This window comes from Coptis chinensis, chromosome 2 (genome assembly GCF_015680905.1).
Source record: "Coptis chinensis isolate HL-2020 chromosome 2, ASM1568090v1, whole genome shotgun sequence".
In the NCBI taxonomy this organism is placed as follows: Eukaryota; Viridiplantae; Streptophyta; class Magnoliopsida; order Ranunculales; family Ranunculaceae; genus Coptis; species Coptis chinensis.
This window is the reverse complement of record NC_141457.1, coordinates 104,011,994-104,034,954: the sequence shown is the minus strand read 5'-3', so window position 1 is coordinate 104,034,954 and position 22,961 is coordinate 104,011,994. Positions and strand designations below refer to the sequence as shown.

The 22,961-nt window shown below is 35.8% G+C and overlaps 3 pseudogenes across 1 annotated transcript; all 3 read left to right on the top strand.

Annotated features, from left to right (window-relative positions):
* The window catches only part of LOC147519950 (SKP1-like protein 1A pseudogene), a 58,643-nt pseudogene that overhangs the window by 889 nt on the left and 34,793 nt on the right, over positions 1 to 22,961 (top strand).
* On the top strand, positions 595 to 9,444 carry LOC147519953 (3-isopropylmalate dehydrogenase, chloroplastic-like; annotated as a pseudogene).
* LOC147519952 (perakine reductase-like) lies at positions 14,659 to 18,705 on the top strand (annotated as a pseudogene). The gene is made up of 7 exons (XR_015212384.1): positions 14,659 to 15,069; positions 15,220 to 15,390; positions 15,668 to 15,873; positions 15,968 to 16,136; positions 16,547 to 16,646; positions 16,762 to 16,909; positions 18,358 to 18,705. The product of XR_015212384.1 is annotated as a perakine reductase-like (transcript).

Below are 22,961 nucleotides of genomic sequence, written 5' to 3'. Positions count from 1 at the left end.
TTATCTCAGTCCCAACAACTTCCATCATCGTCTACTCTCACTGTTACAGCCACTGCTACCTCCTCTCTCTCTCTCCATATAATCCATAAGTGATGTGATGGGGAATCCCTCTCAACATGGTTAATAGGAGGAAAGCATTGACTAGAACTTTGCTGATCTGGACGCAATTGTTTCGACAGTAAAATGCTTCAACACAACGAGAGCAATGGTAAAAAACGCACTAAGAAACAGAGGAATTTGATGTTGGGGGAGATGAAACTGAACCAAGATAATGGATGTCTACGTACCCAAGATCATTTATCTAGGGATCAAGTTTCCACGTAGTTCGTTATGAAAAATAGTTTGGTATTTATATAGGTAAAGTAGAGAGTCCTTGTAGCTCAAGTAATCTTGTAGCTTGAATAATTGTGATAGAATATAACTTTCAACTGATAATTATCGTTTTGATAAGAAACGAATCTGGACATAAATTAACGTACATTAGTGGCAAGCCATGTGGCTAAGGTTCAGCCTTAGACACATGAGTTAATGAGCCTGTACATTGATCTATGGTATTGCAAATTGGGCTTTAGCCCTGTTAATTAAACGAATTAAATGGAGACCCCTAATAATAGACGTTTGCCACGTATGTGGGGGTCGAAACACTGCCTCCTCTTTGTCATGCGAACAAAGTTCACATGGCAAAGAAGAGAAGAAAAAGCAAAGAAAAAATGGAATAAGAAAAGAGTAAGTGGAATGTATAACAAAGTGTCGCATGAACGTAAATGATAGGAAAATGGACAATCGGGAAAAAGTCGTGAACTATCGGAAACGAAAAAATATTAAACTAACGTATACAGGACGCAATATAGTTAAAAATGGCTGAAAAATGCACCGAAAAAAATAAGATTAAACCGTTGAAATTAAACGTAGAGAGCAGTTTAGTAATAACAATAATAAAAGAAAGTTAAATACTAATTGGACTCAAAGTGTTGGGATGAGATAAGAATGTGCAGTAGATAAAAATTGAGATTAGAGATAAAGTTGGATTAGAAAAGAATCCCACCAGTACTGAAAAACAGCTCGACAAAACCTTATATAAATGATGTGCCGCATATCCAATCTATGAAAAACCATTGACGCTCATCAACCAGCACTTGGTCAAGGCTCCCATTAGGCAATTACGCGTAAACACGCAGCTGCACTTTGTTCGCGAAACAACAGCCTAGCTAACAACACGAGAGTCCCTGAAGTCGTAGAAAACTATACCACAGCAACGTGTTTCGCAGCAAACAACCTATCCGCATACACCGACCCAAAACCATCCTCGCCAAGTTGAAGTGAGACAGAGAAAGTAGTCATAGCGGCTCGAAGGGTGTGCAAATAAAAAACAAGAGAGTCGGCGCTATCAACTCCGTCTTGCAGTATCGCCAGTACTGCTGCTTTACAACTCGGTGTTTATTCATCGCGATGCCTAACAGGTACATTCCCTCGACATTAATCTCGGTTTAGATATAGATTTGATTTGGTTTGTATGGAGTTAAAACGTTGCATGTGGAGGAAGCTCTGGACATGCAAGAACACAAAGGCTGAGGAAGAAACGCATTGATGGCGATACTGATGATGGCGCTCATCTTCAAAATCTAATATGAACAAATATGATACGGTGCAACACCAGCAAATGAAGGGCACCGTAACTATTTTTCTTTAATTTGGCCCGGTACTGAAAGTAACAAATATGATACGGTGAAGCACCAGCAAAGGAAGGGCACCGTACTTGCGTTGCATTAATTTGGCCCGGTGCACCCCATTTGGATAAAGTGAACCCGGTTTTTGAGCTAGTTGACCGTTTTTTTTTTTGTAGGTAGAAACGATCGTATTATACTGGCAAAAGATAATCGAGAATAGTAAGAATCGATGACGATCGTAGATTTGGTGAGGTAGAAAGAAGGTGACAGATATAACGAATACACAAGGCCGCAACATAATCTAGCTCAGGATCGAGCAACTTCAAATTGGAGCGGCTAGGATATTAAGCTTAAAATATTGGGTTTCGATCAAAATTAAATTTGGCCTGCCGAAGAAGACGGAGAAAATTTCGGAGAATATGACAAAGCGGTGTCGGAAACAGATACGAAAAATTTCTCATAGAAAGATCGGCACAATGCCTTAGAAAAAATAATGAAGTTGGCGAAAATTTTCGCTCAGAAAATTTCTTGCAGAAAGATTAGCACAATGCCTTAGTAAAAAATAATAAAGCTGTCCAAAATTTTCCAAAATTTTCGAGAAAATTTCTCAATGCTTTAGAAAAAAATATCGACAAAATGCCTTAGAAAAAATAATAAAAATAATAAAAGCGATTAAAATGTCGTTCACCGTGGATGAGCTCGAAAAATACTTTAAGCGGAGTCAATGATTGTCGACAACATTAAACAGGTATGTTAGTATTTTTTATCAGTTATCTTAAAACTTTGGTTAAGTCTGGAAGACTGATGAAAAAATTTGCATTTTTGTCGTAGGTTGAAACGGAGGAATTACGAGCAAAAGATATTGACGAAAAATTTCGAGTGGAAATATCTCAATTTCTTAGAAAAAATAAGGAAGCTGAAGAAAGGTTTTGCTCAGGGTGATCGCGCCGCAATGCAGTAGAAGAAATAAAAAAGTCGGAGAAAATTTTCGCTCAGAATAATCGACGAAAAGTGTCTCTCAGAAATATCGACCCAATGCCTTAGAAAAAATAATGAAGCTGATGGAAAGTTTCGTTGAGAAAGAGCGGCGCAATGCCTTAGAAAAAATAATGAATGCGGAAGATAATTAACCGAAAGTGCTAAGCGAAGCGAATGCAGATTTCGAAGAAGAAAACGAAGATTTAATTAAGCGACCGTAAGATAATTGATAGAGACAATTAATTAGGTAATTGTGGGAATGTAATACCATAAAGCTAAAAAAATTGCTGATGAAAAATAAAAATAAAGTATATGTTTGCTATTGAATATTGTTGTTGTATAAGATAACATACCTGCGGAAAATTGACAATGTTGTTGATTTATGTAGTTGAAATGAAATAGAACGAGATGCCCCCATATAGAGAAAAACGCTCCCAATGCTAACTTAACTCGGTAAAATTAGACTAAGCGAGTGTAAAAACGTTCGAACTTCGACTGACAAAACGAAACGCGGTGACTTAGTCGGATATTGTCGTAGTGATAGTAATGGACTAAGCGAGCGAAAAAGTGTTCAAACTTAGACTGACAAAGCTAAACGTGGTAATTTCGTCAGATTTTGTCGTAACGATAGTAACGGACAAAGCGAGCGTAAAAAGCGTTCAAACTTAGACTGACGAAGCTACATGTGGTAACTTCATCAGATTTTGTCATAGCGATAATAACGAACTAAGCGAGCGTAAAAACGTTCAAACTTAGACTGACGAAGCTAAATGCGGTAACTTCCTCAGATTTTGTCGTAGCGATAATAACGAATTAAGCGAGCATAAAAAACGTTCAAACTTAGACTGATGAAGCTAAACGTGGTAACCGTCCGGGTTTTTCGTAAAAGATAGTAACGAACTAAAAGCGGCGTAAAAGCGTTCAAACTTAGGACCGACAAACAAAAAACGTGAAGTAACTTTGTCGATTTTTGAAAAGTAGCGATAGTAATGAACTGAATTGGAAATAGACAAACAAAAGCGTTCAAACTTATCTATTTTGTTCTCTCGGCTAAAAAATGATAACCAAGGTTAAATTTTATAATTCGGTGTATCCAAAACCGCGATAATAATATCTATTTGCAATAGAAACAAAATGATACCATTAGAACTGAAGTGAAAGAAAGACTTTATTGAGCACCAAATCTTGAAAAGTGCAAAGATAATAATTTAAAAGAAACTATTGAATTGGAAACAGACGAACAAATTTTTGTTTTGTCCAATTTTTCGTTCAACTTGTCTATCTTGTTCTCTCCCTTAATAAAATAATTTGTTACAACGAGCAACAAACGAACACTGTCGGGGCTGTCGGAAATAAACCAACAATATCAAGGCCCCATTTTGCAAATGACCAAGGTTTATGGATTGGATGACGCTTCATCATGGGAAGTTTGACCCATATCACATATCATGTTTTTGACAAGGCATACATTTTTCGGACAAACACTTAACATCCTTTGGCATGTACGACCACCAATACCATTGGGTCATTGCTATGTGAGCGAGACTTCGCCCCTGGGAGTGGTGTTCACATAGTCCTGAATGAATGCTCATAAGTTGCAGCAACTTTGTTGAGAGTTTTTAGTAAGATATTCGTTTAAAAGTCCTTTCTCCACTAATTTCTGAATTTGACCCCGGAGAGAGCGACAAAGTTCTGTCTCATGGGCATAATCATTATGGAATTTACACCGCAAGGATTTGTCCCTTGTACCTTTGGTATCTTCTGAAAGTGGATAAGGCGGGGAAAGAAGATTCCCATTTTTCAACTTCTCATATATAACAGAGTATTTCGCGTGATTGAGCGGGTCGGGTTTTAGCTTTCGGTAGAGTATTTCCATCACGATTGAAATTGACTTGCTTCGATTGTCATTATTTCCATCGTTATGTTGTTGATCCGACCGTCCTTGCTTCCGCTTAGAATTCTTCTTTGTCGAGGAAAAATCTTTACTCCGAATATCTTTGTCTCTTCCTGCTTTCGCCGATAGGTTCTCCTCGATACGGATGTGTTGTTCAACCCTAACATACAGATCGTACCGAGTTTTAGGGACATCTTTAATTAGAGAGTGGTAAAGATCCCTTTACAATGAAATTCGAACTTCTGTCTCTTTCATAATATAATGCTTCTTTAAAGGCGAAAAGAAGCATCCCATCAGAAACTTCTGGAACATCTGCTGCTGCCTTTTGGAACCTAGTAACAAAAGTACGTAATTTTTCGTCACGTTGTTGCTTGAGTTTAAGAGCGACTTGCAATTGCTTGAGTTTAAGAGCACAAATATAGTTTATTCATACAAATAGACAATTGATATTGATTGTATTTGCTCTCCTGTTGAATTCTCAAGGTACTACTAAGATTAAGAACCTAGACAACAACATTGGCTCGTTGAAGGTGAAGCTCAATGAAGAAGACCGAAAGAGATTTTCGATGTTTGTGCCTATGGATGAGGTGGTGGAAGCAGAACTTATTTAACATAATCTCTTGCACTCATGGAAGTTTGCAAATACTCCTACTACTCCTCTTTGTAGATAGCAATTTCATCGCTAAAAACTCCGTGAAGCTTGAAGAAAACGATAGATGAATATGTTCTAGAACTTTGTGAAGTGTAATATGAATAATCTTTACCGATCACCAAAATTTCAACAAGATAGTTGGCCTCAAGTGTGGCAGTTCTTACTATTATTCCCATTTTTTTTTTCAATATACATTTTAAACACGGTTAATAAAAACAAGTACTACTTTTGAATTGTAAGTCGTAGAACGGTAGACAATTAGAGTGCGCGTTTGGAAGCGAAAAATGGAATTCTCATGAGAGTTAGAATTCTAATAGAATCGATTCTCATGATTATGCGAGAATTATGGCTGTTTGGCAAATTGTGAGAAAATTCTTGGTAATTCTCTTTGTCAATTTCCCACACTGCTTTTGTTTGCTAAGAATTCTCACATCAATTTCCTATACCATTTTGTTAATTTTTTTGCTAAGTATTTCAATTTTCACAAAACCAAAATTATAGTTATTCCAAAACACAATAAATGTGAAGATCAAATTTCATATATTACAAGACATGGGACTTGGGTTTGGCTTGGTAATGGAGTGCGGGGTGCAACACCTAATTTTAATGGTGTGAAATCCTACCTACATTAATATCCATTCTTCCAGGATGCTCATAGTGAGCCACATCAGCAAAGTTTTTAAAATAGTCCATACTTGAAAAGTAATTACTTTTCTTCTTTCCAAAATAACCCTAAATTTGGTGTCCTCTCTAATTTAATATAAGTCAAAATTGTCTTCATGTGTGTTGGAAAAAAACAAAATAAAACTACGGTCCGTTATTTCAATTCTACGCATGTTATTTCAATTATTCGCATAGGCTATTTTAGTAATTATCAAATAAAAAAAGAACCCAACTCTTTGTTAAGTGTAACCTAACCGCCTTCTTCTTCTTCTTCTTGACAAAATCAAAACACCCCAAAAAAAAAAAAAAAAAAACCCCCAAACTCTCTCACAACGTATTTGTCAGGGATTAATAATAACCCACTGAGTCTGAAAGTCAACACAAATATTAATTCAAAATAAGTCAAGTGGTCTAAAATCCGGTATTCATCACTGAAACGTAATAGGGAGTATAATATAACTTTGCTTTCGGGTGATGGCATTGGTCCTAAAGTTATTTCTGTTGTTAAAAAAGTTCTCACTCTTGCTGCTTCTCAACAAGGTAATTAATAATAATAATAATAATTAAGTTCATGCCATTTGGGCTTCTTTATTAACTTCGTTGTTGTGTTTGTAGGTATTGAGTTTGAGTTTAAGGAAATGCCAGTTGGTGGTCGGAGCTGCATTGGATTTAGTTGGTGTTCATTTGCCGGATTAAACTCTTTTTGTTGCTAAGCAATCTCATGTTGTTCTTCTTGGTGCCATTGGAGGATATAAGTGGGATAGTAATGAGAAACATTAATGGAAGCCAGAAATTGGGTTACTTTAGCTTCGAGTGGGTCTTGGTGTATTCGCGAATCTACAACCCGCAACTGTTTTGCCACAAGTAATATGCTTACCTATTGTTACTATTGCATTTTAATTGTATTTATTATTTTAATTAATAGAAGTGTAACTATTGACCTTTCTCAATAGTTAGTGGACTCCTCAACATTAATTGAAGAAAGAAGTTGTCGAGGGGGTTGATCTCATGGTTGTTAGAGAGCTTACTGGAGGTTATCATAGTGCATCTCAACTTATCTTAAATGATTACCTAAAATCAGTTAGTTTATATTTTGAAAAAGTAGTTTGTTGATCGGTGCACTTCTTTTTTAATGATGAAATTAATTTATTTTGGGCATCCAAGAGGTTTTAGTACAAATGAAAAAGGAGAGGAGATTATATTGGTTTCAATACTGAGATGTATGCTACTTATGAGGTAATGCAAACTTCTGCCACGAGTTGTCTATAAGCTTAATGTTTAGGCAATGTTTCCTAAATAATTTGGTAAAAACAATGTATGTGTTTTAAGGCTAGGCAATTATGTTATACTTTTATATGAAAGATTCTTATAAAGATTTTGGATGGAACTTCTTATTGGCATCGTTGAGGATAGTCAAGATCTAACAAGAGATAGGAGGTTATTTGTATTTTCTTAAGTAAATACATGGGGGACACACAAGAAGGATAATTTTCCCCTCTGAGATTTTTGTATGTAGTTAAAGATTTGGTCTGTGATGGGGCTTGCAAATAGTAGGCACCCTTAGACGTGAGTGTGTACAACCTCAAGCACAAGTTAGGCTTAGAGAATTGGCGTTGGCCTAGGTGCACTTTTACCACATAGGGTTGTTCGACAATTCATTTACATCTTTTCTTCCCATATGTCCAATTAGACGTTGTGGCATTAACATTTAGCAATGGTAACATGAGAAGGGATACTTCAGGCTCTATTGAGTAATGACTGGGCCCATTTATATTTGAAATGTGGCCACAATCTAACAGGTTTAGTTTCAGGTTCTCGTAATCATCACTGGATACATTTTAGAATTTGATAGGAAATCAATACAAATGACTGAATAAGTCAAAACTAAGAAACAAATGATGTTTGGCCTTATTCGATATCTATTTTCTGCTTTGCTTTGTGTTTTTTTTTCTATTTAGTTTGGCAGTTTACATAAGTTTTTTTCTTCTTCATTGTTCGTGGTAGCTATTCATATAGTAATTTCTTCATGTCTAAAATTTTATTAAATCGATTCTTGAAGGTGTTTTTGTTTAAAAAAAGAAGAAGAAGAAGAAGAGATTTCAAGACCCATTGTTCCACCGCAAAAACAACAAGAGGTAAAATACTATTTCTTTGAATGCCCATTCTTTTGTTTTTATATTTGATATTCCTTTCTATTCTATCTGTCTCTTCACCGGTTTTCTATTGATGATTATCTAATAAATAAAATTTAATGATTTTAAATCTTCAATTTGAAAGAGGATTTGGAATTTAAGAACACTGCCGCAAGTGGGGGTGGCGGAAAAACCTACGTCCAAGGTGTTTGGAAATTGGACTGATGGGAAAAAAAAAAAACAAACAAACAAACAAACTCTTGACTTTTTAACTGAACTATTGGATTCTGCAAGTATGTTTACTATCTTTTTTATAACTGAATTTGTTGGATTGGGTATATTTGTTCGATTGTATAATGCTCATAACCCAAATTTTGGGTTTGATTTCATATTTTTACCAACAGTGCAAGGAAAGTTTTGAATTCTTTTCAAAGATATTCAGAAACATAATAAATTTCCTGAATGAAATAAATTTTTAATTTATGAAAGCATCATTCTTCAGCAATGCTTAGACTTAGCAGATTTTCGATTAGTATCCATTTTTTGTAAACCAAAATAATATGCATTATTGCTATGTTCATCATAAATGCCCTATGCCAGATAATGGGTTGATTTTCACCAAATAATCTAAAGTGGGGTTTCCTATAATTTGTTTGTATTTCGGTATTAGGTTTCCCTGATCAACATTTGATGAAATTTACATCATTTCTGATTGGTTAGAAAGATTCAGGTTACTTACATTGTTATATAAGCTCATTTCATTTACATTACATTGAAAATCTTATACGATTAATAAGGAATCTGCGACCTGTCAATGAGTTTGTTCTATTCGCAATTTCATGGCCAATTATAAATGATTTCCCCTCTACACATGGATAAAACAAACCTTAATTTCAGTGATTCCTTATAGCTGAAAATTTCTTATGGGATCCCCATTTGAGGTTATCCAATATTGTTTTGTCTAATTATTGTTGTTTCTTCTTTTGTTCTTTTCTTTAAGAAGACGTTTTCGGTGCTTCATTGCTTTTAGCAATAAGTCATCAGTTCAAATAACTACGTACTTCTCATTTTTGCTTAGTCATATATTGTACCTACTTGAAATAAATCAACAAAGAATGTCTACATTGTTAGCAATTCTTATTTTTAGAAGTCTCACATCCAGTTCAAAGGTTCGTTCAGTAACCTTGAGCCATTTCTTATCTTCCCCTCTTTTAATATATTTGTTTTGGGATTTTTTATGGTTCTCTGATAAAGTTCTCTGAGAGTGTGATTTGGGGATTTCTTTGCAATTTTCAGTGCCAAGTTGTTTGTTAGACATTTTTAATTTTCTTTATGATACTGAGTTTTCAGGAATTGCAACTTGATGCATTTCTAAAGCAGGAGATGCATGCAGGAAATACAAGGTACTACATCAAATTCGTTGAGCCTCTATACGCCTTCTCCATGTTGTTATTTTAAATTAGCATGTATTTTCTCATTTAAGTTCTATTGCAATCTTCACAATCAAGTTGTTGTATTTTATGACTTTCTATTATACATGATCATGTCTATTTTACGAAAAAAAAAAAACTTTGGTTAGGATCAAGCTTGATGTAGTTTACGCCCAGAAGAAGTTTATTGTGAAGGGAAATTATTTCAGTTGATGGGTTTTTTTTTTTTTTTTTTTTAACTGATCAATAGAGTTTTTTGTCCTGCTACCTATCAGTTGCTCAATGAGCCTTCGATATATGCCAATCTCATATCGACCGCTAAGTTGACATTGAAATATGCCAATCTGAACATTGATGTAATGGCCATAAAACTTTGAAACAAAGCATCGTAGACAAATGGGACTTGGTGGCTTTTGCACTGTAAAATAACTTGGTGGTTAGTTATTGTCTGATCGATAGCCCTTGAAGTTTGAAGTTAGTGACTAAGCTTAAAGGGCATAGAAAAAATTGCATCAGTGAAATATATTTCCCTATGTCACTTTAAATATCTCTATTCGGGATTTAATCTATGCTTCCCATGTAAATATTTTGAGTGTACTATGTTAATAAGGCTAGGATAAGGAAATATAATGGCCAAAATAGTGGCAAAAAAATGTTGGATCTTTACATACTAAATTAAATTGAGGAGTTGGAAGAGACTTGTCAACTTTTATTTGTATATCTGTTCAAGTATCAATTCTTCAATGAGGTAGGTCTTATCAATGTCTTATTGTTTAGTAGGAGTTATATAAGAGCTCAGGTACGTGTCACAGTCATCAGACTCCACTAAAGGCCGGTACAATGGATAATTTTGTTAGTGTATACCAAAACCAAGATATTTTGATAAGAGAAGTTTTGGGGAGTCGCATATTGTCGAGTTGTTAAAAGCACAAACGAATCTAATCTTGCCCACCCATGTTGAAGTGCAGAGTAGCTACAGTTTCAATAGAGTTGCCTTGTCGGTGTATACATTCTTTAGAAACAATAGCACCTATTTATGGAACTTTATGAAAGTGAGAAACAGGAGATTGGCAAACATGATTGAGCAATGGTAGCGGAGGCTTTAGGAAGGACCTTGATAGAAGTGGCCTAAATTAGAAGCTTAATTGGATTGCATGAACTCTTAACTTAAATATGTCTCAGTTTTTATATGAACAGAAGAATAATATTATTTTCTTTTTTTTCCTTGGTAAAGTAACATTGCATGAACCTACTCTCGCGTCTTTAATACTAATGACTACTTATTTCTCAATCAATTATGGTGTTCGTATTGTTCAGAAAAATGTTACGATGAGGAAGAAAGAAGGCTTGGCTGATTATTGATGTTTTCTGGAACCAGACCTTCCAGAAGTAGATCTCACAAGATAATATATTGATGGTATTAAGGCTTCTCTATCGGAGCTCCCAGATTTGAAGAGGAGTAGATAAGAGAGTATGGGACTCACTATGCAAGATGTTCTTTTTCTTGCGAATGACATAAATGTAGGTCATTTTCCATTGTTTCCTAGTGGTCGTTTCTCCACTAGCTGGCATCTTAGTTTCTACAATCTAAATCTATGACAGTTTCAAACTTCCAATTAATGGATTTTTCATGTTTGCAAGTTCTTCGACGCAACTATTGCAAAGGGGCTGAGAACTGGTGAGCAAATTAAGCTATGTATGAATGTGGATCTTCAGTTGAGAATGAGAATTCGAAGTTATTAAGTGGCTGTCAGCAACCCACTTCAAGCTTAGCCTACTAATTAATATGTAATGATCTAGACTGTCCAAGAGTACTATACTTACCATATCATTAGTGGTGAAGTGTTATTATTGTTACCATCCTACCTATATTAATATATGTTCTCCCAATATGCTCACATTGAGCCATGTCAGCATTATTTTTAATAAAATCCCCACTTAAAAAATAATTACTATGTTATTACCAAGCTAGCTTTATTATTGGTGTGTTTAGCAAATTATAAAAAAAAACGTTTTTGTCTTTTCTCATGTGTAGGAAAACAAAAACCAAATACATGCTCATATTTGAGTTATACATCAGGGTAATTGAGTAATTAACCACCGAAAACATAAACAAAACCTCGCCCTACTCCAAACTCTCTCAAAAAATCAACATATCTCTAATCTCTCTCTCTATACAATCTCTATGAAGAAGAAGATCTGAAAAATGGCTTTGGACATCAGATTGTCAGGGGGCAAAGGCGTTGGTGCTATTACATTCGACCCATTAGACATGACCAAACAAATATTACCCACACCATATATGAATACGCTAATCCCCAACAGGAGTTTGGCACATGGTACATGTATGAACTGTCAGATGTTATGGTAAGATGTGATTTAAGTATTTTAGCTTCTAGTTATATAATTCCTTATTTGATACTTAGGTGTTTTCTTTTAGTAGGGCTCCTACGTACTTTGTCACCTATTTCAAAACAAAAGCCGTCAGCCATCTCCTATTGATCCCAGCAATCTTTGTTTTCTTGACAAAACAAGTGTGGAAAGGTAAGTCTATAGTAAATATTACGATGTTGTGTAGTCTTTAGAATTTTTTTGTTTGTAGCTATAGAAGTCGTCTCACTTAGAAGCATCTGTTAGCTGGTTCCACTCCGTTGATGTTTGTTTTTATAACAACTATATCAAATGTAATTGCATATTTCTTAGATGTTCTCTCTGGATTATTATAGATGTGGACTCTTATGGATAATATGTGTGGACATGAAGGGTGGGAAGTGATGAAAGGTGGAAGAGCCACACAAGAAATATCTTGGGCGTTTTTCATGGTGTATAGAGACTTAGAGACTATCATGTGACAAACAATTGAAGCTCAATTGTTGAAAGGCTAAGTGTTGGTTTTAAAGAGTTAAATGTTGAGATGATAAAGTCAAGTAGACGTCCATGAAAATTGTATTGATCGCTCAGGTGTGCCTATCTTATGTCTTGAACGTTGAAAGGTTAAGTGTTAAGGAGTTAAATGTTGATATGTCATGGTATAAATTACACACCAAAGTCATAAACAAATGTCAAAATTTATCAAAACTTTGTAACGTTATGGGAGCAGCATATTTTGATTGGATATTGCTTCATTTAAAATTCTGTCGGCTCTATAATAAGTCTCAAAAAAATCTCTTAAAGACTAATTTTAATTTATACTTTCATTTTTCCCCTTCTAGCAATTGCTTCCAATTTAGAATGTTATGTTATGTCGCATTTAGTGCTATTGAATTTTTAGCAGGCACAATACATGCACGGTGCCTACCATAAGGTATAACAATAGGATTATTTCCCCATGAGCCAACATGAGCTCATGGGTTTTTTTTAACAACCGAAAGGAAAACTGACCTAACCAAGGATGTACCGATCATGACAACTCCAAAGAATCTGAAGGCAAGCAATGAAGCAATATCAATATACCATGTCCAAGAAGTAGTACCATATATGTAGTAATGTACAAGGAATGAAGAAGACTAGGTGCACTTATCATTAATGATGGTGTGTTACTATTTATTACCAACAATTACTAATTTAACAAGAAATGGGTAGCAATCCCAGCCAACCGCGGGCTGATTTGCTAGTATATTATAGAATTATGTTATTATTGTTATTTTCATTGAAAATTATGTCTGCATATGGATGGGTAGACACGGACGAGCGTTATAAAAATAATTAAATAGATAAATGTTTACATTTGGTGTTAATGATGGTGTGTTATTATTTGTTACTGATTATTACTAATTTAACAAGAAATATATAGCAAGCCCCAGCCATCGGCGGGCAGATTTGCTATTCTGTCGAATAAAACAACTGGTGAAAATATTACCACGTATTCAATATACAAATGGGCTCATGCCTTAAGCACATCAACCAAAATAAAAACCCTGAAAATTAATAGGCCGGATATAATAGGTTTTGAAATAGCAGGCTCGCCACTGGTCGGGCTGCATGGCTAGTTGTAGAGTGTATTAGACTATTGGTCCTTTCACTTGGTCAAAAACTCTAAATATATAGTTAGTCAATTGAGACTTGAGAGTGCAATGTGAAGTGAAAATATTTGGATTTGATTACTAGTGTGTTGAAGATCATTCGTCATAAAAAAACGATTTTTTTTTTGTTACTGAATTTGTTAAATATTAATAACGGACTATTGTACATTGAACTTTCTTATGTTTATCCAAAATTCCGCCATTCATTTGGTGAGTTCTCGGATTACGTAGAAATGATAGAATATTAGAAAAATACTTGGAATTGTTCAATGTATGTGGGAGATGTACTTTGGCTAAATTTTTAGCCAAAATCACCATTATTTCCCCACAGGGTTGTCGAGGTAATGAACATGTTTTTAGTTTTCTCTTCACTTAAAAAAGAAAGAAATGACATTTTTTTTGTATCTAAATTTCTCAAGTTTCTTAATTGTTTATGAGATAGTGGGCAATGGTGTTAGAAAAATGGATTTGTACAAATCCATTGAGATATGAACGAGTAATTTGTCTCTCAAGTTACCCTACTTGAGATGAAATAGGTTTCACTTGAAACAGTACGTAAAGAGAGAAAAACATTTTTGAAATGGTACACTGGTTCGAAACAATGCATTGCTTTAAAAAAAATCGACCTTCGAAATAAGCACCGGTTCAAAAGCGATTGCTTTTATGGCTGAAAATGGTGAAAGTCCCTTTTGAAACATGTGACTTTTTAAAGAGGTGTCTAATTTTTTCAAAGAGTCACTGTGCTGTTTCGAAAAGACACTTCTCACCTATAAATAGTGGATGAATTTGGAGAGAAAGACACAAGATCACACATTTCTAATATTTCTCTTCTCTCTCTCTGTTCTTAGTCAAATACTATGTTGTGTTCGGTGATTCTATATAATTAAAATGCTAGCTTTCAGGAAATCCGTTTTATTTTGAGAGACAGTTTCAACCTTCAAGCACTGTGAGGGGGAAAATCTGTCTTAAAGACATAATGTATCTACATTAGGCTCGAATTTAACTAAGAAGTACAAAACACTTACCAGACAAAAAACTTGTATGGTTTGGTAATTGGTAAAGAATAAGTAAAATTAATTTATATATTCCTAACAAATGGTTCCTAGTTTATTTATTTACTAGTATGTATTTATATGCTAAACTGCACCTACCCCGTGAGTTTTTGGATGTGACTCGTGAAAAGCAATGTTAGGAGCCGGATGGGAGCTGCCACACCGACATTTTTTATTTATTAGATTGGTTTATTTTTTGGCCTCAGCGAGCCAGTTGAGTATTTCAAGCATGAATTGAGAAATAGTACGTGGGCAATGGCCGGTAAAAAACATAAAAAAGAAATAACATATTTGGTCTTAAAATCGTTACTGTCAATGAGCATTAATGGCTGGTTGTTGAAGTTATTAATTGAGAAATATAGTGCGTGGGGTGTGGCAGGGGGAAATAATGCAGGAGTAAAGATGTCCCAATCCAATAACAGGATTATTTAGGTGAAATTTTATTGCTTCGTGCTACACTGGGTTGAGCACCTGAGAGCCAAATATACAGAGTCGTAAGTTAGTTTTTGAAAAGAAAAGATGGAGGACAAGTGTCCAATTCAAATTCCAAGAGTCAAGTTAGGAAGCCAAGGATTAGAAGTAAGCTAATTTCCTCTCATGAATATACTTAAGTAGCAGTTGATAAATTTATTTGATTGTTACTACTAGGATGAGAATTAGAGTAGTTAACTTTTCTCTTATACGAGAATTTTGATTGGAAAAACAAATAATTCCATGAAACGGTTGCAGGTTTCAAGGTTGGGCTTTGGCTGTGGTGGGCTCTCTGGAGCATACAATGCACCCCTCTCCCATGAAGCTGGGTGTGCCGTAATCAGGGATGCTTTTAATAAAGGAATCACTCTTTTTGATACAGCAGATGTATATGGATCTAACTATGACAATGAAATCATGGTTGGGAAGGTAATATTCTTAAACTTGGATCAGAACAAGTAAGAAAGTATAGGGCCAGGCAGTCAAAGTGGATAATATTTAAATAATTCGCATTCTAGTATTGCCTTGGTGTATAGCAGCAACAATTTTTGTTTTAGGCATATAGCATTTGAAGCATGAAAGTACAAGGCTTAGAATTACATGGAAGTAGAAATCTCTTGGTGTTTGTTTATCCTTGAGGCTAACAAAATTACAATCTCTTTCTTGTTTTCTATATGTTCAAAAGAGTTTGGGTTACTATCTGCAGGCTTTGAAACACCTTCCTCGAGATAAGATTCAGTTAGCAACAAAATTTGGCATAGGCATGCTTGAGGGAGGTGGATATGGGGTTATAGGTACCCCTGAATATGTACGTAAATGTTGTGAAGCTAGTCTAAAAAGCCTAGAAGTAGATTACATAGATATTTACTATCAACACCGAAAGTGGATAAAACGGTGCCCATAGAAGACACGGTGAGAATTGCATACTTTTTCTGACTTTTTCGTTACTACTTGAAATTGTACCATGTTCATCTGCTGACAAATGATATAATGATACTGGAGTTAGATGGAGGAACTCAAAAGGTTGGTGGAAGAGGGAAAGGTTAGGTACGTAGGACTCTCTGAAGCTAGCCGGACACAATAAGGAGGGCACATTCAGTTCACCCAATCACAGCTGTACAAATGGAGTATTCACTATGGACTCTTAATATTCAGGAAGAGATAATTCCGCTATGCGGTTTGCTCATATCTTGCTTCCAGTAGTTTGCATTCTTGAAATAAAACCATTGTGCATAAGACTACTAGATCCACTTCTGTCATTTTTTACATGATTTTAAAACATCAATAGAAGTCAATATAATAGAGATAATTCATGAGTTCATTTTAGGTTTCATCAAACTGTTGAGGTGGCACTTAACTAAATGATTTTCCGCAGTTTCATGCTTAGTATTTTAGACTTTGTTCATTCCTGTTTAGGTGTAATGGCATAAACGGAGAATTAGGAGCTGATATGAAGGTGTCTAACAGATAATTAAGAAATCCTGTCATCCCTCCTCCACAATTAGCTGGTATAAGGCTTTGGTTGCGATGATTATTTTTAGGTTGTGTAATTCCGGATTTTTGTCTCATGTTGCCTCTTACCTTCCAGACAACTTGGTATTGGGATAGTTGCATATAGCCCTCTTGGACGTGGATTCTTTGGTGGAAAGGCTGTTGTGGAGCGCCTGCCTGAAAAAAGCAAATTGGTATTATGCTGTATCTTCTGCTCAAATCTTTAGAAGTTTGTTTATATTCTTTCCACATATTTTGGCATTGAAATTTGGTCTCCTTACTTCAATTGCAATTTCTTTTTGATAATAGGTTAGCCATCCCAGGTATAAAGGAGCAAACTTAGACAAGAACAAACTTCTGTATACCCGTGTTGCGAACTTGGCTGCTAAGCATGGTTGCACCCCTCCGCAACTAGCTTTAGCATGGATTCTTAATCAAAATGTTGTTCCAATCCCAGGTAAAGGCCTCTCTATTTATGTTTACACATCTCAATTTTGTTTTGAAATCTGTTACTATTGAGTATTACTAAATTAAACTGAAGAGAACAACAAGGGAAAAGTGAACATAAAATCAAGCAGCCTGAAGCTCTTAATATAGTAAATGGAGCAACACAGTATGAGGAATAAATTGGAAATTGTCCTGAATTTTGTAATACAGATCTATCATTCTCTACGAAAGTGTTAAAAGTCTATAATGGATTCTCAATGACTAAAACACTAAAAGGGGTAATGTACTATTCGAAAAGTGCACTTTGGTACAATGTACTATTTTTTGTACCAATTTATACAATGTACTATCTCAATTTGACCAATTGATACAATGACTCTAATTCATGCCAAATTAGACTGCCGGAGTGATGACGTGTCAGGTGAAGAAAAAACCTTAAATTAAAAAAACTCTAAATTAAAACACAAAATTGTAAAGAGAGGTAAAATAAGATTTGAATACAATGAAAATGTGAAAACTTACTTCAATTGATGTTGAAGTGATCTTGAATTGCTTGTCAATTTCAAGGGTTTTGTTTTCACCTGACACATCATCACTCCGACAGTCTAATTTGGCATGACTTAGAGTCTTTGTATCAATTGGTCAAATTGAGATAGTACATTACATAAATTGGTACAAAAAATAGTACATTGTACCAAAGTGCCCTTTTTGAATAGTACATTGCCCTTCTTAGTGTTTTAGTCTATTACTAAATTAAACTGAAGAGAACAACAAGGGAAAAGTGAACATAAAATCAAGCAGCCTGAAGCCCTTAATATAGTAAATGGAGCAATGCAGTATGAGGAATAAATTGGAAGTTGTCCTGAATTTTGTAATACAAATCTATCATTCTCTACAAAAGTGTTAAAAGTCTATAATGGATTTACTCCACCAGCTTACCACTTGAACTAGTAAATTAGCTGTGTTCCTATTTTCTTTAAGAAGCCGTAGCAGAATGCAGAGTAGGCTTGTAAGTCATTATATTTGCATGCTAATGGATGCTTCAGTGATTTTTTTACCTTCTCAGACCAACCAATTTGAGCTTTGTGATACTCCACGTCTCCACAAGGGGTTATAGTCCTACTTCGAATAGAAAACTGTTCTAGTCTTCTAGATCCTGGACATGTTGTAATGGATCAAGCACTCACTTGCTTCGAACATTTTCTGAAGAAATTCCCAAACCAATCATGGGCTTTTAGGCCTGAGGGTGAGGGAAGACCGAGTCAACACGTGGTTACAAGCTTACAAAGTTACAGCCTTACAGACTTTGCTTCATTTGTGTAAATAAACTTGGTGGAAGTATTCCTGCCGGAGCAGATATAGGATGTTTCGTGTTAATGCTCAGCAATATAAAATTATTGTATGTTTTCAGTTTTCTTGTTCAATGCGCTTATCTACTTTGTCGTTCTGTGTTTGTAGCGACAACCAAGATTAAGAACCTGGATAATAACCTTGGCTCCTTGAAAGTAAAGCTCACACCAGAGGACTTGAAAGAACTTTCAGATGCAGTGCCCATGGATGAGGTGGGCGGGCAAAGAGATTATGGACTCTACACTGAATATAATTGGGAGTTTGCAAACACACCACCAAAGAAGCTAGTTACGAGCTTCAGTGTACTAGAGTAAGCATGGACAAGTTTCCAAGTGTTTCAGCTCTCATGTGGCTTGATTACTTGAGAACAATATACATACTACTCAGTTGTAAGATTGAACATTGCTAATAATTATGTTAGGCCAATGGTATTACATCAAGATTAATTTTGTAAAATGCAAGTGTATTGCTGTATCGGCATACTGCGCACAGGGAATGCAGGCCAATCATCGACAGTAGTAGATATAAGTTATACCAGGTAATGAAAGCGTAAGTGATGATCATATAGAAGTTACATGATCATTCTAAAAAACTGGCCTCTTGTGGAGCTTGGAATGGGAAAGACTTGGCTAGTGAACTCTTGCTAAACCTATGCTTTATGCTTTGCCTAACTTCTATTTCTTAAGATCAGCTGATACTGAATGAATAGCTCGTATAGAAGTTAATTAATCAAATTTGACTGTAGATGTCAACGTTCGTTCGGTCTAGTTATAAATATTTTCACGTCCAAAATTTCATGGGATACAGGTTTCCAATTTTCTGTGGGAGAATTATAGGATTTTGCAGCTGTGGTGACCGGTGATTAAAGTAATCATGAACAGAAGGTAGCCAAAACTCAGGCATAGCCTACAACAACTATGAAGGCAGAGCTCAGGGCACTAGAGGTAGTCTAATGTGATCATCTCATTTGTTCTCCTTCTAGACAATGCCGTTCGCCCCCTCTTAGCTTTTCTAGTATAAAGCAAGCCGATTACAGGCACGCGTATTCCTAAGTCCGAACTCCTGAAGGGTGACAACAATTTAAGCCCATATTCTGGCCCAATGGCTCAGTGGATACTCAAATGGGCTAGTTGATGAAAGAGAGGCACAATTCTGGCCCAATGGGCAAGTGCATAACAATTTAAGTCGAAGTAATCGAGTTCACTGAACATTCCGGAGTCATTCATTGTGGAGGCGTGGAGCGCGCATAGATTCCATGGAGAGCTGAGAGCTGCGAGCCTGAATTAAACAAACTAAAGATCTTTATTCTGTTATTTACGCGCAACAAAAGTAAAAACAACTTATACGCATGCGAGGAATATACAAAGTCCATTGCAACACGAGAACACGACTCCCTTGTGTCGTTTTTATTGCTTACTAGAATGGTGCACGTGCTATGCACGTTTTTCTATCTCCTCTCATCATACCATTTCTCTCTCTTCCACGTGTCCATCAAAAGCCCCCAACAACTTTTCTCTCTTTTAGATAGGGGTAAATTAGGTAAATAAATAAAAAATAGAGGGGCAAATAACAAATGAAGTAACCAAGAGTTACATAAAAATTAATAAACTATCATTTGGATTTGTAGCTAAGTCGAATGCGTTCTTTTAAAGTATTTTAGATAGAGACGAAATGTACCCTACATAGTTTTATGTTGTGCAGCTCACCAAGAGATGAAACACATTAATTAGTTAAGAATTTGACATATGTTGGATTTAATTTCAGATGCAATCACATGTGTACAAAACTTTATTCCAAAAATATATTTATTTTTAAGTAAATAGAAAAAAAAAAATCAAATTATATAACAAATATATCATGAATGAACATTTTAGTTCAACAGATGAACTTAATTTACCAATGTAGATGTGTAGGTTTCTATCTACAACCTGATGTTGAGGTTGAGGGGGAATGGCTACACTCTTGCTTGGGATAAGAGTTACCTGCGTATCAAGTTTCTTAGGTGAACTTGAATCAAGCTTTACGTAGTTCATCTCTATCTACTTATAGACGTTTGGTATGACTTTCCTTATTTGTTTCAGACCGTTGTTAAGTGTAGATCCATATTTTGTGATTTTTGATGATTCGTCATTACTCTTGCTGTTACAAAGTAAATGTCTCATTCATTAGTGTGTTGACTGAGCTTCAGGATCGCGGTAGATCATTTGTTTTCATGTATTGCTGTATTTGATATTTGGGATGACCTGAGATTGGGTCGTGATTACGTCCTTGTGGCGCAGTACGATCTGGTGGTATACGAGCTGTGAGGATATGACCTGATGGATTGGACATGTGTGATGTAGTGAGCGTCTGAGAACGGAGGGTACTTATACATCCCCCTTTATTCTTTATAGGTTGTTTGACTCGTTAGGATGAGATGGTTTGAAAATAATAAAGTTGAAACAGTGAACACATGTCGCATAGCTGGTGGGATTTTGAAAATCGAAAATTTTGAAAATTATGCGGGAAAAAGGGATTTCTGATTCATGGGCCCAACTCACGCCGTTGTTGTTGGCGATCAGTATATGTAATGATTTTGGGTTTTTGGGTACTCCAACGTTTTCTTTTGGGTTTTGTGCCAAGACTCTTTATTTGCCATAAGTCGGTTCGTTTGCCAAGACTCTTTATTTGCCATCAGTTGTAAAGAAAGAAACTTAAACTAGCCATCTTCTTCTCCAAAATAGGTGCGTGCTTTTGTCTTTCCTTTATTGTATGTGATTTTGATTTTGTTAAAACGAAAATTTCAATGCCTATTACTTCTGATAGCATGAGTGGTGAGGTAGGGATGTTTGAATCGAGGGAAATGGAAAGAAGTGGTGACAGTGGTGTCGTTAGGGCTCGTAGTGAAGATGAGGCGTCATCGTCTTCCTCATTGGAGACGATGACTAAGGAGGCAGTACCTAGGTCGGTGTTTGATAATTTTGGGGATTTGAGAAGAGAGTTTGGGATGGAGATACCCGATCTGATGACATACGATCTGAGTAGTGAGAAGAACGTTTTTGGTTCAGACTATGTTCCTCGAGATGGTGGGGTTGTGATTACATATGGCCAATTGAAGGCTGGGTTGAGGTTACCGGTCTCACGTCTGACCTTGGATGTTTTGAACTTTTGTGGGAAGGCACCTTTGCAATTTATGGGTAATAGTTGGAGGGTGTTTCATGTTCTGGATATGTTGAGACTGAGGGGTTACAATATTTGTTTGTCTGATGTGCTAGAGCATTTCTCTGTGAAAATATCTTCTACTATGAACTTTGGTTTACAAGTGATGAGGGGTAAATCATTGGTGATTGTTGGTGTGAGTAAGGAGGAATGGTGGCGTAGGCTTCTGTTGATTGTGGGGAGTTATTGTCCTCCTGGATGTGTTTTGGAGAATCGTTGTGTGAAGACTGATGGTAGGTCGCTATTTGTGTGGGTTATCTATTTGTTTAGGTCGTTTGTTTGTGTAGGTCGTTTGTTTGTGGTCATGAGTTGATGTTATTACGCTCGACGTTTGTTTGTTTTTGCAGAGGTCGTCACTCATGGTGAACCATTTACATTTACGGAGCTATTGAAGAGTTTGCTATCGCCGAGTTGGAAAGAAACGTCTTTGTTGGAGGAGGTTGCACACTACTTCAAAAACGAGGTGTGGAAAAAAAATAGACACATAAAATAAAAATAATTACAAATAATAAAACAAATACAAAATCAAAAATTCAAATATTTTGAAATTAGGTCAAATTATCTCTAGAAATTTTAAAACTTTCAAATTTTCAAAACACTAGTCCAAAAATGAAGATACTAAAAAAATGGGAACTAATTTCAAAACTTTTAAATTTTAAAATTAAAGCGTCGGGTTTTCCTCGTTAAATAAGACAAACAAACTTGTTAGGTGTTTTAAAGGAAAAAAGCGGAAAAAAGAAAAAACGGGGCATAAAAAGCGGGTTTAAAAGAACGAAAAAAAGTAAAAAGATGGCTCGTAGATAAGGAGTTTGATTTGTGTAGGAAAAAGCATTTTTGAAGAGACGAAAATTCAAAAGGTGGTGAGCCGAAGGGGCTAAGAGAATGCGATATGAACTACTAATTAAGAGTGAAGAAACGACTACCGCTACTTTAGGGGTGGACGTTCTTCATCGGTCGAAGTTCCTCTTCAAAAAAAAATGGATTTGAAGGAGTTGGCGGCTGATGTTGCTGTGGCGGATGGTAAGGGTAAGAAGAAGACTAGTGATGCTAAGCCTATTACCCAGAAGTGTAAATAGGATGGGAGTGCTTTTTGAAAATAAGGACGAGGTAGGTAGGTCGGATATTTTGGATAAGACGGTTAGGGGTGGGCGTTCTTCACGACGAAAAAAATGGACGCGGATCGGTTTGTCACGGTAAGAAGAAGGCTAGTGATGACATAAAAAAAGTATCAAAATAGGTAGTTTCAAGTTGTCTTTGGTTGCTAATGGGTTGTTGAAGAGTATTGCCCTAGATGGAGATAGGCATGCGCTAGAGAATGGGAAAGATTTGGAGGCGAACCTGAAAGAGATGGATCGCTCGATGTGTTTTGTAAGTATATCTCCGACCTATGATTTGTTTTGTGCTTTGTGATATTGACTCCTAACTTACTTTGTTGTCTTGTCAGGTTTTGGCGATGTATAGGAAGTTGAGAGAGATGGTAACTATTTCTGACCTGTACAAGAAGGAGCTGGAGG